This window comes from Mytilus edulis, unplaced genomic scaffold, assembly GCF_963676685.1.
Source record: "Mytilus edulis unplaced genomic scaffold, xbMytEdul2.2 SCAFFOLD_2180, whole genome shotgun sequence".
Classification (NCBI taxonomy): Eukaryota; Metazoa; Mollusca; class Bivalvia; order Mytilida; family Mytilidae; genus Mytilus; species Mytilus edulis.
Genome location: NW_027266924.1, coordinates 1 through 16,758, shown reverse-complemented (window position 1 = coordinate 16,758; position 16,758 = coordinate 1). Strand labels below are relative to the sequence as shown.

Genomic DNA, 16,758 nt, shown 5'->3' with positions numbered 1-16,758 from the left:
AATACATGTTAAAAACATTTTTTCTCAAATAGAATTATGTGAAAGGACAAGTTTTGAAAATTTGCACTATATTGCACTCTAATTATATGATAAGGATGACTTTCCCAGTAGTTTAGAGTGCTTTCCACAGTTTTAAATACCAGATTTCCACTAGTAAGAATAATTATTTTGGTGTTGGTTTTTTTATAAAATCTTCATTTTTGCATAATTTCTCTGCCAAAATGCACTTTAAGACACAAGAAAATTTTATAGAATGCTTTAACAGGGTCTGTGTATTGTAATTAAAGGTTATAATCAGAAGTTTTGTCCTTGTTTTGACTAGTGAATGTATTCTGGAAGAAATTAATTATACATACACATTGTATTCAAAATAAATGAATATAGCGACGAAAGTGTCATTGCCTTATAGTGCTAAAACAACTTTATTTTTTTCAGAAATGGACAAAAATACACAGATTTATTCAGAATGTTATACCGATGAAGATCACATAAAAATATTTGGAAAAATCAGAAGTATTGATTTCAATATGGGGTCAGGATCCCTAATAAACCTTGAGATGAGGAACTCAGATGACGTAATTAAAAAAAAATATTAGTCCGCCATACAATTGTGGATGCTGTGATTTTAAAAATGGACATAAATGAAACAATAAGAACTGTTTTATAGAGCTGATGTGATGAGAAAAGAAAGATGTAGATTTGACCTGAAATAAATTATTAGAAAGGACAATTTTTTTATTGAATTTTATGATCAGAATTTTGGGATTATTTCATGAGGAGAGTGACATTTTTCACCATCTTCCGGGGTCCAGCAATTTGCGAAAAAAGTAATCCCACTTGCCACCCCGAAAATTTAACCAGACATGTATAAATGTATCAGCTTCGATATGAGCCATCATACATGTTCAAGTAAACGATATGGACTGAGCAACGGAGGAAAACGTTACCATTACGGCTATGGAGAATTAATTGTAAATGTATACCCAAATTAGAAGCTTAATTCCAGAAGTTTTCAGGCTGAATTATGGATGATTTCACCTTGTACACCACCGACAATGATGGTTAGTAGTTTTTTATTTATACCTAGTTATTATAAATGGTTTAAGATAAATATTATTGATAAAGATCAGCAAAAACTCGATGAAATTTTCGCTTTTAAAATGCATTACTGGCACGGGGCTGAACACTTTTTTTTAGGCACAATCATAACTTTGTTTACTCCCGAGATATCCGAAAGGAATTTGTTTACTATATTGAAAAAGGCAAGAAATAACTTTTAAATATTATTAAATTGTAAGTAAACATGACACAATATAGTCTTTGTTATTTAATTATCACTTCGGTCTACAGTAATACCTGATAATCATGGAGATAACACACTTCATACGAGTAAAGTGAGATACATCATCGCATGTGCTTTTATCCAATGATTTGACACCTGGTCAGTAGATATCATATGCAAAAAACAGAAAACACATGTACATGTTTTAAGAAAATCATGAATTATTATTTTTAATGCACTTGAGCAAAACAAAGATATTGTCATTTCTCAGTGAAAAAGGGGGAGGGTCAAACCTTTTTGAAAACAATATTTCTGCACCGATTCAACTATTAAGCTAGTTAGCTACTACCCATTGCTTCTAATATAAAAGGTTTAAATGAAGGTTACTAAGCCACAAGGGAGAAGCATTTGTCTTTCTTTGTAATTAAACTTTCAAGAAATAGATTTTTCTCTCTCAATAATACTTATGTATTTAAATCAAATGATAACACAGCCTGAGTAATTTTTTTTTGTCTTATTTCAGTTCCAGACATATCATTACTTTTTAACCTGAGATGGCAAACTAGAGGTTTTAAAAAGTCCTGAATAACTGGTAAGCATTTTGTTTTGTTAGGCAAGCTCTAAATTGTTTATTTATGGTATTTATGCATTGAAATTACAGTCGGTATGTTAAAAATATGCAAATATTGAAAACTGTTGCTATGGTCTTGATATTGAATGGAAAGGCTTAGTTACAGATCGTTTCGACTCAATATTTCGAGTTAAATCTTGCAGCAACTGTTTCTCACGTAACACTGCAAACTATATTTAGCACTATTTTGATCTGTCGTTATTTAATGACGCCATAATACATGAGATGTCACAATGTTTCCTTTAAAACCTCATGTTGATTTCTCACTGATAAAAGGTTTTCACTGAAATACATGTTAAAAACATTTTTTCTCAAATAGAATTATGTGAAAGGACAAGTTTTGAAAATTTGCACTATATTGCACTCTAATTATATGATAAGGATGACTTTCCCAGTAGTTTAGAGTGCTTTCCACAGTTTTAAATACCAGATTTCCACTAGTAAGAATAATTATTTTGGTGTTGGTTTTTTTATAAAATCTTCATTTTTGCATAATTTCTCTGCCAAAATGCACTTTAAGACACAAGAAAATTTTATAGAATGCTTTAACAGGGTCTGTGTATTGTAATTAAAGGTTATAATCAGAAGTTTTGTCCTTGTTTTGACTAGTGAATGTATTCTGGAAGAAATTAATTATACATACACATTGTATTCAAAATAAATGAATATAGCGACGAAAGTGTCATTGCCTTATAGTGCTAAAACAACTTTATTTTTTTTCAGAAATGGACAAAAATACACAGATTTATTCAGAATGTTATACGATGAAGATCACATAAAAATATTTGGAAAAATCAGAAGTATTGATTTCAATATGGGTCAGGATCCCTAATAAACCTTGAGATGAGGAACTCAGATGACGTAATTAAAAAAAATATTAGTCCGCCATACAATTGTGGATGCTGTGATTTTAAAAATGGACATAAATGAACAATAAGAACTGTTTTATAGAGCTGATGTGATGAGAAAAGAAAGATGTAGATTTGACCTGAAATAAATTATTAGAAAGGACAATTTTTTTATTGAATTTTATGATCAGAATTTTGGGATTATTTCATGAGGAGAGTGACATTTTTCACCATCTTCCGGGGTCCAGCAATTTGCGAAAAAAGTAATCCCACTTGCCACCCCGAAAATTTAACCAGACATGTATAAATGTATCAGCTTCGATATGAGCCATCATACATGTTCAAGTAAACGATATGGACTGAGCAACGGAGGAAAACGTTACCATTACGGCCTATGGAGAATTAATTGTAAATGTATACCCAAATTAGAAGCTTAATTCCAGAAGTTTTCAGGCTGAATTATGGATGATTTCACCTTGTACACCACCGACAATGATGGTTAGTAGTTTTTTATTTATACCTAGTTATTATAAATGGTTTAAGATAAATATTATTGATAAAGATCAGCAAAAACTCGATGAAATTTTCGCTTTTAAAATGCATTACTGGCACGGGGCTGAACACTTTTTTTTAGGCACAATCATAACTTTGTTTACTCCCGAGATATCCGAAAAGGAATTTGTTTACTATATTGAAAAAGGCAAGAAATAACTTTTAAATATTATTAAATTGTAAGTAAACATGACACAATATAGTCTTTGTTATTTAATTATCACTTCGGTCTACAGTAATACCTGATAATCATGGGAGATAACACACTTCATACGAGTAAAGTGAGATACATCATCGCATGTGCTTTTATCCAATGATTTGACACCTGGTCAGTAGATATCATATGCAAAAAAACAGAAAACACATGTACATGTTTTAAGAAAATCATGAATTATTATTTTTAATGCACTTGAGCAAAACAAAAGATATTGTCATTTCTCAGTGAAAAAGGGGGAGGGTCAAACCTTTTTGAAAACAATATTTCTGCACCGATTCAACTATTAAGCTAGTTAGCTACTACCCATTGCTTCTAATATAAAAGGTTTAAATGAAGGTTACTAAGCCACAAGGGGAGAAGCATTTGTCTTTCTTTGTAATTAAACTTTCAAGAAATAGATTTTTCTCTCTCAATAATACTTATGTATTTAAATCAAATGATAACACAGCCTGAGTAATTTTTTTTTGTCTTATTTCAGTTCCAGACATATCATTACTTTTTAACCTGAGATGGCAAACTAGAGGTTTTAAAAAGTCCTGAATAACTGGTAAGCATTTTGTTTTGTTAGGCAAGCTCTAATTGTTTATTTATGGTATTTATGCAATTGAAATTACAGTCGGTATGTTAAAAATATGCAAATATGAAAACTGTTGCTATGGTCTTGATATTGAATGGAAAGGCTTAGTTACAGATCGTTTCGACTCAATATTTCGAGTTAAATCTTGCAGCAACTGTTTCTCACGTAACACTGCAAACTATATTTAGCACTATTTTGATCTGTCGTTATTTAATGACGCCATAATACATGAGATGTCACAATGTTTCCTTTAAAACCTCATGTTGATTTCTCACTGATAAAAGGTTTTCACTGAAATACATGTTAAAAACATTTTTTCTCAAATAGAATTATGTGAAAGGACAAGTTTTGAAAATTTGCACTATATTGCACTCTAATTATATGATAAGGATGACTTTCCCAGTAGTTTAGAGTGCTTTCCACAGTTTTAAATACCAGATTTCCACTAGTAAGAATAATTATTTTGGTGTTGGTTTTTTTATAAAATCTTCATTTTTGCATAATTTCTCTGCCAAAATGCACTTTAAGACACAAGAAAATTTTATAGAATGCTTTAACAGGGTCTGTGTATTGTAATTAAAGGTTATAATCAGAAGTTTTGTCCTTGTTTTGACTAGTGAATGTATTCTGGAAGAAATTAATTATACATACACATTGTATTCAAAATAAATGAATATAGCGACGAAAGTGTCATTGCCTTATAGTGCTAAAACAACTTTATTTTTTTTCAGAAATGGACAAAAATACACAGATTTATTCAGAATGTTATACCGATGAAGATCACATAAAAATATTTGGAAAAATCAGAAGTATTGATTTCAATATGGGTCAGGATCCCTAATAAACCTTGAGATGAGGAACTCAGATGACGTAATTAAAAAAAAATATTAGTCCGCCATACAATTGTGGATGCTGTGATTTTAAAAATGGACATAAATGAACAATAAGAACTGTTTTATAGAGCTGATGTGATGAGAAAAGAAAGATGTAGATTTGACCTGAAATAAATTATTAGAAAGGACAATTTTTTTATTGAATTTTATGATCAGAATTTTGGGATTATTTCATGAGGAGAGTGACATTTTTCACCATCTTCCGGGGTCCAGCAATTTGCGAAAAAAAGTAATCCCACTTGCCACCCCGAAAATTTAACCAGACATGTATAAATGTATCAGCTTCGATATGAGCCATCATACATGTTCAAGTAAACGATATGGACTGAGCAACGGAGGAAAACGTTACCATTACGGCCTATGGAGAATTAATTGTAAATGTTATACCCAAATTAGAAGCTTAATTCCAGAAGTTTTCAGGCTGAATTATGGATGATTTCACCTTGTACACCACCGACAATGATGGTTAGTAGTTTTTTATTTATACCTAGTTATTATAAATGGTTTAAGATAAATATTATTGATAAAGATCAGCAAAAACTCGATGAAATTTTCGCTTTTAAAATGCATTACTGGCACGGGGCTGAACACTTTTTTTTAGGCACAATCATAACTTTGTTTACTCCCGAGATATCCGAAAGGAATTTGTTTACTATATTGAAAAAGGCAAGAAATAACTTTTAAATATTATTAAATTGTAAGTAAACATGACACAATATAGTCTTTGTTATTTAATTATCACTTCGGTCTACAGTAATACCTGATAATCATGGGAGATAACACACTTCATACGAGTAAAGTGAGATACATCATCGCATGTGCTTTTATCCAATGATTTGACACCTGGTCAGTAGATATCATATGCAAAAAAACAGAAAACACATGTACATGTTTTAAGAAAATCATGAATTATTATTTTTAATGCACTTGAGCAAAACAAAAGATATTGTCATTTCTCAGTGAAAAAGGGGGAGGGTCAAACCTTTTTGAAAACAATATTTCTGCACCGATTCAACTATTAAGCTAGTTAGCTACTACCCATTGCTTCTAATATAAAAGGTTTAAATGAAGGTTACTAAGCCACAAGGGAGAAGCATTTGTCTTTCTTTGTAATTAAACTTTCAAGAAATAGATTTTTCTCTCTCAATAATACTTATGTATTTAAATCAAATGATAACACAGCCTGAGTAATTTTTTTTTGTCTTATTTCAGTTCCAGACATATCATTACTTTTTAACCTGAGATGGCAAACTAGAGGTTTTAAAAAGTCCTGAATAACTGGTAAGCATTTTGTTTTGTTAGGCAAGCTCTAAATTGTTTATTTATGGTATTTATGCAATTGAAATTACAGTCGGTATGTTAAAAATATGCAAATATGAAAACTGTTGCTATGGTCTTGATATTGAATGGAAAAGGCTTAGTTACAGATCGTTTCGACTCAATATTTCGAGTTAAATCTTGCAGCAACTGTTTCTCACGTAACACTGCAAACTATATTTAGCACTATTTTGATCTGTCGTTATTTAATGACGCCATAATACATGAGATGTCACAATGTTTCCTTTAAAACCTCATGTTGATTTCTCACTGATAAAAGGTTTTCACTGAAATACATGTTAAAAACATTTTTTCTCAAATAGAATTATGTGAAAGGACAAGTTTTGAAAATTTGCACTATATTGCACTCTAATTATATGATAAGGATGACTTTCCCAGTAGTTTAGAGTGCTTTCCCACAGTTTAAATACCAGATTTCCACTAGTAAGAATAATTATTTTGGTGTTGGTTTTTTTATAAAATCTTCATTTTTGCATAATTTCTCTGCCAAAATGCACTTTAAGACACAAGAAAATTTTATAGAATGCTTTAACAGGGTCTGTGTATTGTAATTAAAGGTTATAATCAGAAGTTTTGTCCTTGTTTTGACTAGTGAATGTATTCTGGAAGAAATTAATTATACATACACATTGTATTCAAAATAAATGAATATAGCGACGAAAGTGTCATTGCCTTATAGTGCTAAAACAACTTTATTTTTTTTCAGAAATGGACAAAAATACACAGATTTATTCAGAATGTTATACCGATGAAGATCACATAAAAATATTTGGAAAAATCAGAAGTATTGATTTCAATATGGGTCAGGATCCCTAATAAACCTTGAGATGAGGAACTCAGATGACGTAATTAAAAAAAAATATTAGTCCGCCATACAATTGTGGATGCTGTGATTTTAAAAATGGACATAAATGAACAATAAGAACTGTTTTATAGAGCTGATGTGATGAGAAAAGAAAGATGTAGATTTGACCTGAAATAAATTATTAGAAAGGACAATTTTTTTATTGAATTTTATGATCAGAATTTTGGGATTATTTCATGAGGAGAGTGACATTTTTCACCATCTTCCGGGGTCCAGCAATTTGCGAAAAAAGTAATCCCACTTGCCACCCCGAAAATTTAACCAGACATGTATAAATGTATCAGCTTCGATATGAGCCATCATACATGTTCAAGTAAACGATATGGACTGAGCAACGGAGGAAAACGTTACATTACGGCCTATGGAGAATTAATTGTAAATGTATACCCAAATTAGAAGCTTAATTCCAGAAGTTTTCAGGCTGAATTATGGATGATTTCACCTTGTACACCACCGACAATGATGGTTAGTAGTTTTTTATTTATACCTAGTTATTATAAATGGTTTAAGATAAATATTATTGATAAAGATCAGCAAAAACTCGATGAAATTTTCGCTTTTAAAATGCATTACTGGCACGGGGCTGAACACTTTTTTTTAGGGCACAATCATAACTTTGTTTTACTCCCGAGATATCCGAAAGGAATTTGTTTACTATATTGAAAAAGGCAAGAAATAACTTTTAAATATTATTAAATTGTAAGTAAACATGACACAATATAGTCTTTGTTATTTAATTATCACTTCGGTCTACAGTAATACCTGATAATCATGGGAGATAACACACTTCATACGAGTAAAGTGAGATACATCATCGCATGTGCTTTTATCCAATGATTTGACACCTGGTCAGTAGATATCATATGCAAAAAAACAGAAAACACATGTACATGTTTTAAGAAAATCATGAATTATTATTTTTAATGCACTTGAGCAAAACAAAAGATATTGTCATTTCTCAGTGAAAAAGGGGGAGGGTCAAACCTTTTTGAAAACAATATTTCTGCACCGATTCAACTATTAAGCTAGTTAGCTACTACCCATTGCTTCTAATATAAAAGGTTTAAATGAAGGTTACTAAGCCACAAGGGAGAAGCATTTGTCTTTCTTTGTAATTAAACTTTCAAGAAATAGATTTTTCTCTCTCAATAATACTTATGTATTTAAATCAAATGATAACACAGCCTGAGTAATTTTTTTTTGTCTTATTTCAGTTCCAGACATATCATTACTTTTTAACCTGAGATGGCAAACTAGAAGGTTTTAAAAAGTCCTGAATAACTGGTAAGCATTTTGTTTTGTTAGGCAAGCTCTAAATTGTTTATTTATGGTATTTATGCAATTGAAATTACAGTCGGTATGTTAAAAATATGCAAATATGAAAACTGTTGCTATGGTCTTGATATTGAATGGAAAGGCTTAGTTACAGATCGTTTCGACTCAATATTTCGAGTTAAATCTTGCAGCAACTGTTTCTCACGTAACACTGCAAACTATATTTAGCACTATTTTGATCTGTCGTTATTTAATGACGCCATAATACATGAGATGTCACAATGTTTCCTTTAAAACCTCATGTTGATTTCTCACTGATAAAAGGTTTTCACTGAAATACATGTTAAAAACATTTTTTCTCAAATAGAATTATGTGAAAGGACAAGTTTTGAAAATTTGCACTATATTGCACTCTAATTATATGATAAGGATGACTTTCCCAGTAGTTTAGAGTGCTTTCCACAGTTTTAAATACCAGATTTCCACTAGTAAGAATAATTATTTTGGTGTTGGTTTTTTTATAAAATCTTCATTTTTGCATAATTTCTCTGCCAAAATGCACTTTAAGACACAAGAAAATTTTATAGAATGCTTTAACAGGGTCTGTGTATTGTAATTAAAGGTTATAATCAGAAGTTTTGTCCTTGTTTTGACTAGTGAATGTATTCTGGAAGAAATTAATTATACATACACATTGTATTCAAAATAAATGAATATAGCGACGAAAGTGTCATTGCCTTATAGTGCTAAAACAACTTTATTTTTTTTTCAGAAATGGACAAAAATACACAGATTTATTCAGAATGTTATACCGATGAAGATCACATAAAAATATTTGGAAAAATCAGAAGTATTGATTTCAATATGGGTCAGGATCCCTAATAAACCTTGAGATGAGGAACTCAGATGACGTAATTAAAAAAAAATATTAGTCCGCCATACAATTGTGGATGCTGTGATTTTAAAAATGGACATAAATGAACAATAAGAACTGTTTTATAGAGCTGATGTGATGAGAAAAGAAAGATGTAGATTTGACCTGAAATAAATTATTAGAAAGGACAATTTTTTTATTGAATTTTATGATCAGAATTTTGGGATTATTTCATGAGGAGAGTGACATTTTTCACCATCTTCCGGGGTCCAGCAATTTGCGAAAAAAGTAATCCCACTTGCCACCCCGAAAATTTAACCAGACATGTATAAATGTATCAGCTTCGATATGAGCCATCATACATGTTCAAGTAAACGATATGGACTGAGCAACGGAGGAAAACGTTACCATTACGGCCTATGGAGAATTAATTGTAAATGTATACCCAAATTAGAAGCTTAATTCCAGAAGTTTTCAGGCTGAATTATGGATGATTTCACCTTGTACACCACCGACAATGATGGTTAGTAGTTTTTTATTTATACCTAGTTATTATAAATGGTTTAAGATAAATATTATTGATAAAGATCAGCAAAAACTCGATGAAATTTTCGCTTTTAAAATGCATTACTGGCACGGGGCTGAACACTTTTTTTTAGGCACAATCATAACTTTGTTTACTCCCGAGATATCCGAAAGGAATTTGTTTACTATATTGAAAAAGGCAAGAAATAACTTTTAAATATTATTAAATTGTAAGTAAACATGACACAATATAGTCTTTGTTATTTATTATCACTTCGGTCTACAGTAATACCTGATAATCATGGGAGATAACACACTTCATACGAGTAAAGTGAGATACATCATCGCATGTGCTTTTATCCAATGATTTGACACCTGGTCAGTAGATATCATATGCAAAAAAACAGAAAACACATGTACATGTTTTAAGAAATCATGAATTATTATTTTTAATGCACTTGAGCAAAACAAAAGATATTGTCATTTCTCAGTGAAAAAGGGGGAGGGTCAAACCTTTTTGAAAACAATATTTCTGCACCGATTCAACTATTAAGCTAGTTAGCTACTACCCATTGCTTCTAATATAAAAGGTTTAAATGAAGGTTACTAAGCCACAAGGGAGAAGCATTTGTCTTTCTTTGTAATTAAACTTTCAAGAAATAGATTTTTCTCTCTCAATAATACTTATGTATTTAAATCAAATGATAACACAGCCTGAGTAATTTTTTTTTGTCTTATTCAGTTCCAGACATATCATTACTTTTTAACCTGAGATGGCAAACTAGAGGTTTTAAAAAGTCCTGAATAACTGGTAAGCATTTTGTTTTGTTAGGCAAGCTCTAAATTGTTTATTTATGGTATTTATGCAATTGAAATTACAGTCGGTATGTTAAAAATATGCAAATATGAAAACTGTTGCTATGGTCTTGATATTGAATGGAAAGGCTTAGTTACAGATCGTTTCGACTCAATATTTCGAGTTAAATCTTGCAGCAACTGTTTCTCACGTAACACTGCAAACTATATTTTAGCACTATTTTGATCTGTCGTTATTTAATGACGCCATAATACATGAGATGTCACAATGTTTCCTTTAAAACCTCATGTTGATTTCTCACTGATAAAAGGTTTTCACTGAAATACATGTTAAAAACATTTTTTCTCAAATAGAATTATGTGAAAGGACAAGTTTTGAAAATTTGCACTATATTGCACTCTAATTATATGATAAGGATGACTTTCCCAGTAGTTTAGAGTGCTTTCCACAGTTTTAAATACCAGATTTCCACTAGTAAGAATAATTATTTTGGTGTTGGTTTTTTTATAAAATCTTCATTTTTGCATAATTTCTCTGCCAAAATGCACTTTAAGACACAAGAAAATTTTATAGAATGCTTTAACAGGGTCTGTGTATTGTAATTAAAGGTTATAATCAGAAGTTTTGTCCTTGTTTTGACTAGTGAATGTATTCTGGAAGAAATTAATTATACATACACATTGTATTCAAAATAAATGAATATAGCGACGAAAGTGTCATTGCCTTATAGTGCTAAAACAACTTATTTTTTTTCAGAAATGGACAAAAATACACAGATTTATTCAGAATGTTATACCGATGAAGATCACATAAAAATATTTGGAAAAATCAGAAGTATTGATTTCAATATGGGTCAGGATCCCTAATAAACCTTGAGATGAGGAACTCAGATGACGTAATTAAAAAAAAATATTAGTCCGCCATACAATTGTGGATGCTGTGATTTTAAAAATGGACATAAATGAACAATAAGAACTGTTTTATAGAGCTGATGTGATGAGAAAAGAAAGATGTAGATTTGACCTGAAATAAATTATTAGAAAGGACAATTTTTTTATTGAATTTTATGATCAGAATTTTGGGATTATTTCATGAGGAGAGTGACATTTTTCACCATCTTCCGGGGTCCAGCAATTTGCGAAAAAAGTAATCCCACTTGCCACCCCGAAAATTTAACCAGACATGTATAAATGTATCAGCTTCGATATGAGCCATCATACATGTTCAAGTAAACGATATGGACTGAGCAACGGAGGAAAACGTTACCATTACGGCCTATGGAGAATTAATTGTAAATGTATACCCAAATTAGAAGCTTAATTCCAGAAGTTTTCAGGCTGAATTATGGATGATTTCACCTTGTACACCACCGACAATGATGGTTAGTAGTTTTTTATTTATACCTAGTTATTATAAATGGTTTAAGATAAATATTATTGATAAAGATCAGCAAAAACTCGATGAAATTTTCGCTTTTAAAATGCATTACTGGCACGGGGCTGAACACTTTTTTTTAGGCACAATCATAACTTTGTTTACTCCCGAGATATCCGAAAGGAATTTGTTTACTATATTGAAAAAGGCAAGAAATAACTTTTAAATATTATTAAATTGTAAGTAAACATGACACAATATAGTCTTTGTTATTTAATTATCACTTCGGTCTACAGTAATACCTGATAATCATGGGAGATAACACACTTCATACGAGTAAAGTGAGATACATCATCGCATGTGCTTTTATCCAATGATTTGACACCTGGTCAGTAGATATCATATGCAAAAAAACAGAAAACACATGTACATGTTTTTAAGAAAATCATGAATTATTATTTTTAATGCACTTGAGCAAAACAAAAGATATTGTCATTTCTCAGTGAAAAAGGGGGAGGGTCAAACCTTTTTGAAAACAATATTTCTGCACCGATTCAACTATTAAGCTAGTTAGCTACTACCCATTGCTTCTAATATAAAAGGTTTAAATGAAGGTTACTAAGCCACAAGGGAGAAGCATTTGTCTTTCTTTGTAATTAAACTTTCAAGAAATAGATTTTTCTCTCTCAATAATACTTATGTATTTAAATCAAATGATAACACAGCCTGAGTAATTTTTTTTTGTCTTATTTCAGTTCCAGACATATCATTACTTTTTAACCTGAGATGGCAAACTAGAGGTTTTAAAAAGTCCTGAATAACTGGTAAGCATTTTGTTTTGTTAGGCAAGCTCTAAATTGTTTATTATGGTATTTATGCAATTGAAATTACAGTCGGTATGTTAAAAATATGCAAATATGAAAACTGTTGCTATGGTCTTGATATTGAATGGAAAGGCTTAGTTACAGATCGTTTCGACTCAATATTTCGAGTTAAATCTTGCAGCAACTGTTTCTCACGTAACACTGCAAACTATATTTAGCACTATTTTGATCTGTCGTTATTTAATGACGCCATAATACATGAGATGTCACAATGTTTCCTTTAAAACCTCATGTTGATTTCTCACTGATAAAAGGTTTTCACTGAAATACATGTTAAAAACATTTTTTCTCAAATAGAATTATGTGAAAGGACAAGTTTTGAAATTTGCACTATATTGCACTCTAATTATATGATAAGGATGACTTTCCCAGTAGTTTAGAGTGCTTTCCACAGTTTTAAATACCAGATTTCCACTAGTAAGAATAATTATTTTGGTGTTGGTTTTTTTATAAAATCTTCATTTTTGCATAATTTCTCTGCCAAAATGCACTTTAAGACACAAGAAAATTTTATAGAATGCTTTAACAGGGTCTGTGTATTGTAATTAAAGGTTATAATCAGAAGTTTTGTCCTTGTTTTGACTAGTGAATGTATTCTGGAAGAAATTAATTATACATACACATTGTATTCAAAATAAATGAATATAGCGACGAAAGTGTCATTGCCTTATAGTGCTAAAACAACTTTATTTTTTTCAGAAATGGACAAAAATACACAGATTTATTCAGAATGTTATACCGATGAAGATCACATAAAAATATTTGGAAAAATCAGAAGTATTGATTTCATATGGGTCAGGATCCCTAATAAACCTTGAGATGAGGAACTCAGATGACGTAATTAAAAAAAATATTAGTCCGCCATACAATTGTGGATGCTGTGATTTTAAAAATGGGACATAAATGAACAATAAGAACTGTTTTATAGAGCTGATGTGATGAGAAAAGAAAGATGTAGATTTGACCTGAAATAAATTATTAGAAAGGACAATTTTTTTTATTGAATTTTATGATCAGAATTTTGGATTATTTCATGAGGAGAGTGACATTTTTCACCATCTTCCGGGGTCCAGCAATTTGCGAAAAAAGTAATCCCACTTGCCACCCCGAAAATTTAACCAGACATGTATAAATGTATCAGCTTCGATATGAGCCATCATACATGTTCAAGTAAACGATATGGACTGAGCAACGGAGGAAAACGTTACCATTACGGCCTATGGAGAATTAATTGTAAATGTATACCCAAATTAGAAGCTTAATTCCAGAAGTTTTCAGGCTGAATTATGGATGATTTCACCTTGTACACCACCGACAATGATGGTTAGTAGTTTTTTATTTATACCTAGTTATTATAAATGGTTTAAGATAAATATTATTGATAAAGATCAGCAAAAACTCGATGAAATTTTCGCTTTTAAAATGCATTACTGGCACGGGGCTGAACACTTTTTTTTAGGCACAATCATAACTTTGTTTACTCCCGAGATATCCGAAAGGAATTTGTTTACTATATTGAAAAAGGCAAGAAATAACTTTTAAATATTATTAAATTGTAAGTAAACATGACACAATATAGTCTTTGTTATTTAATTATCACTTCGGTCTACAGTAATACCTGATAATCATGGGAGATAACACACTTCATACGAGTAAAGTGAGATACATCATCGCATGTGCTTTTATCCAATGATTTGACACCTGCGTCCAGTAGATATCATATGCAAAAAAACAGAAAAACACATGTACATGTTTAAGAAAATCATGAATTATTATTTTTAATGCACTTGAGCAAAACAAAAGATATTGTCATTTCTCAGTGAAAAGGGGGAGGGTCAAACCTTTTTGAAAACAATATTTCTGCACCGATTCAACTATTAAGCTAGTTAGCTACTACCCATTGCTTCTAATATAAAAGGTTTAAATGAAGGTTACTAAGCCACAAGGGAGAAGCATTTGTCTTTCTTTGTAATTAAACTTTCAAGAAATAGATTTTTCTCTCTCAATAATACTTATGTATTTAAATCAAATGATAACACAGCCTGAGTAATTTTTTTTTGTCTTATTTCAGTTCCAGACATATCATTACTTTTTAACCTGAGATGGCAAACTAGAGGTTTTAAAAGTCCTGAATAACTGGTAAGCATTTTGTTTTGTTAGGCAAGCTCTAAATTGTTTATTTATGGTATTTATGCAATTGAAATTACAGTCGGTATGTTAAAAATATGCAAATATGAAAACTGTTGCTATGGTCTTGATATTGAATGGAAAGGCTTAGTTACAGATCGTTTCGACTCAATATTTCGAGTTAAATCTTGCAGCAACTGTTTCTCACGTAACACTGCAAACTATATTTAGCACTATTTTGATCTGTCGTTATTTAATGGACGCCATAATACATGAGATGTCACAATGTTTCCTTTAAAACCTCATGTTGATTTCTCACTGATAAAAGGTTTTCACTGAAATACATGTTAAAAACATTTTTTCTCAAATAGAATTATGTGAAAGGACAAGTTTTGAAAATTTGCACTATATTGCACTCTAATTATATGATAAGGAATGACTTTCCCAGTAGTTTAGAGTGCTTTCCACAGTTTAAATACCAGATTCCCACTAGTAAGAATAATTATTTTGGTGTTGGTTTTTTTTTATAAAATCTTCATTTTTGCATAATTTCTCTGCCAAAATGCACTTTAAGACACAAGAAAATTTTATAAGAATGCTTTAACAGGGTCTGTGTATTGTAATTAAAGGTTATAATCAGAAGTTTTGTCCTTGTTTTGATAGTGAATGTATTCTGGAAGAAATTAATTATACATACACATTGTATTCAAAATAAATGAATATAGCGACGAAAGTGTCATTGCCCTTATAGTGCTAAACAACTTTATTTTTTTTCAGATATGGACAAAATACACAGATTTATTCAAGAATGTTATACCGATGAAGATCACATAAAAATATTTGGAAAAATCAGAAGTATTGATTTCAATATGGGTCAGGATCCCTAATAACCTTGAGATGAGGAACTCAGATGACGTAATTAAAAAAAAATATTAGTCCGCCATACAATTGTGGATGCTGTGATTTTAAAAATGGACATAAATGAACAATAAGAACTGTTTTATAGAGCTGATGTGATTGAGGAAAAGAAAGATGTAGATTTGACCTGAAATAAATTATTAGAAAGGACAATTTTTTATTGAATTTTATGATCAGAATTTTGGATTATTTCATGAGGAGAGTGACATTTTTCACCATCTTCGGGGTCCAGCAATTTGCGAAAAAAGTAATCCCACTTGCCACCCCGAAAATTTAACCAGACATGTTATAATGTATCAGCTTCGATATGAGCCATCATACATGTTCAAGTAAACGATATGGACTGAGCAACGGAGGAAAACGTTACCATTACGGCCTATGGAGAATAATTGTAAATGTATACCCAAATTAGAGCTTAATTCCAGAAGTTTTCAGGCTGAATTATGGATGATTTCACCTTGTACACCACAGACAATGATGGTTAGTAGTTTTTTATTTATACCTAGTTATTATAAATGGTTTAAGATAAATATTATTGATAAAGATCAGCAAAAACTCGATGAAATTTTCGCTTTTAAAATGCATTACTGGCACGGGGCTGAACACTTTTTTTTTAGGCACAATCATAACTTTGTTTACTCCCGAGATATCCGAAAGGAATTTGTTTACTATATTGAAAAAGGCAAGAAATAAACTTTTAAATATTATTAAATTGTAAGTAAACATGACACAATATAGTCTTTGTTATTTAATTATCCACT

General features: G+C 30.7%; 2 long non-coding RNA genes across 2 annotated transcripts; both read left to right on the top strand.

Annotated features, from left to right (window-relative positions):
* The first annotated feature begins 2,649 nt into the window (after positions 1–2,649).
* LOC139504567 (uncharacterized) lies at positions 2,650–5,447 on the top strand. Its single transcript, XR_011659281.1, has 3 exons — positions 2,650–3,259; positions 4,009–4,077; positions 4,839–5,447. It is a non-coding gene; the product is annotated as an uncharacterized lncRNA (long non-coding RNA).
* A 3,786-nt stretch (positions 5,448–9,233) lies between these two features.
* On the top strand, positions 9,234–15,077 carry LOC139504568 (uncharacterized). The gene is made up of 6 exons (XR_011659282.1): positions 9,234–9,875; positions 10,620–10,688; positions 11,451–12,075; positions 12,824–12,892; positions 13,652–14,275; positions 15,024–15,077. It is a non-coding gene; the product is annotated as an uncharacterized lncRNA (long non-coding RNA).
* The last annotated feature ends 1,681 nt before the right edge of the window (positions 15,078–16,758 follow it).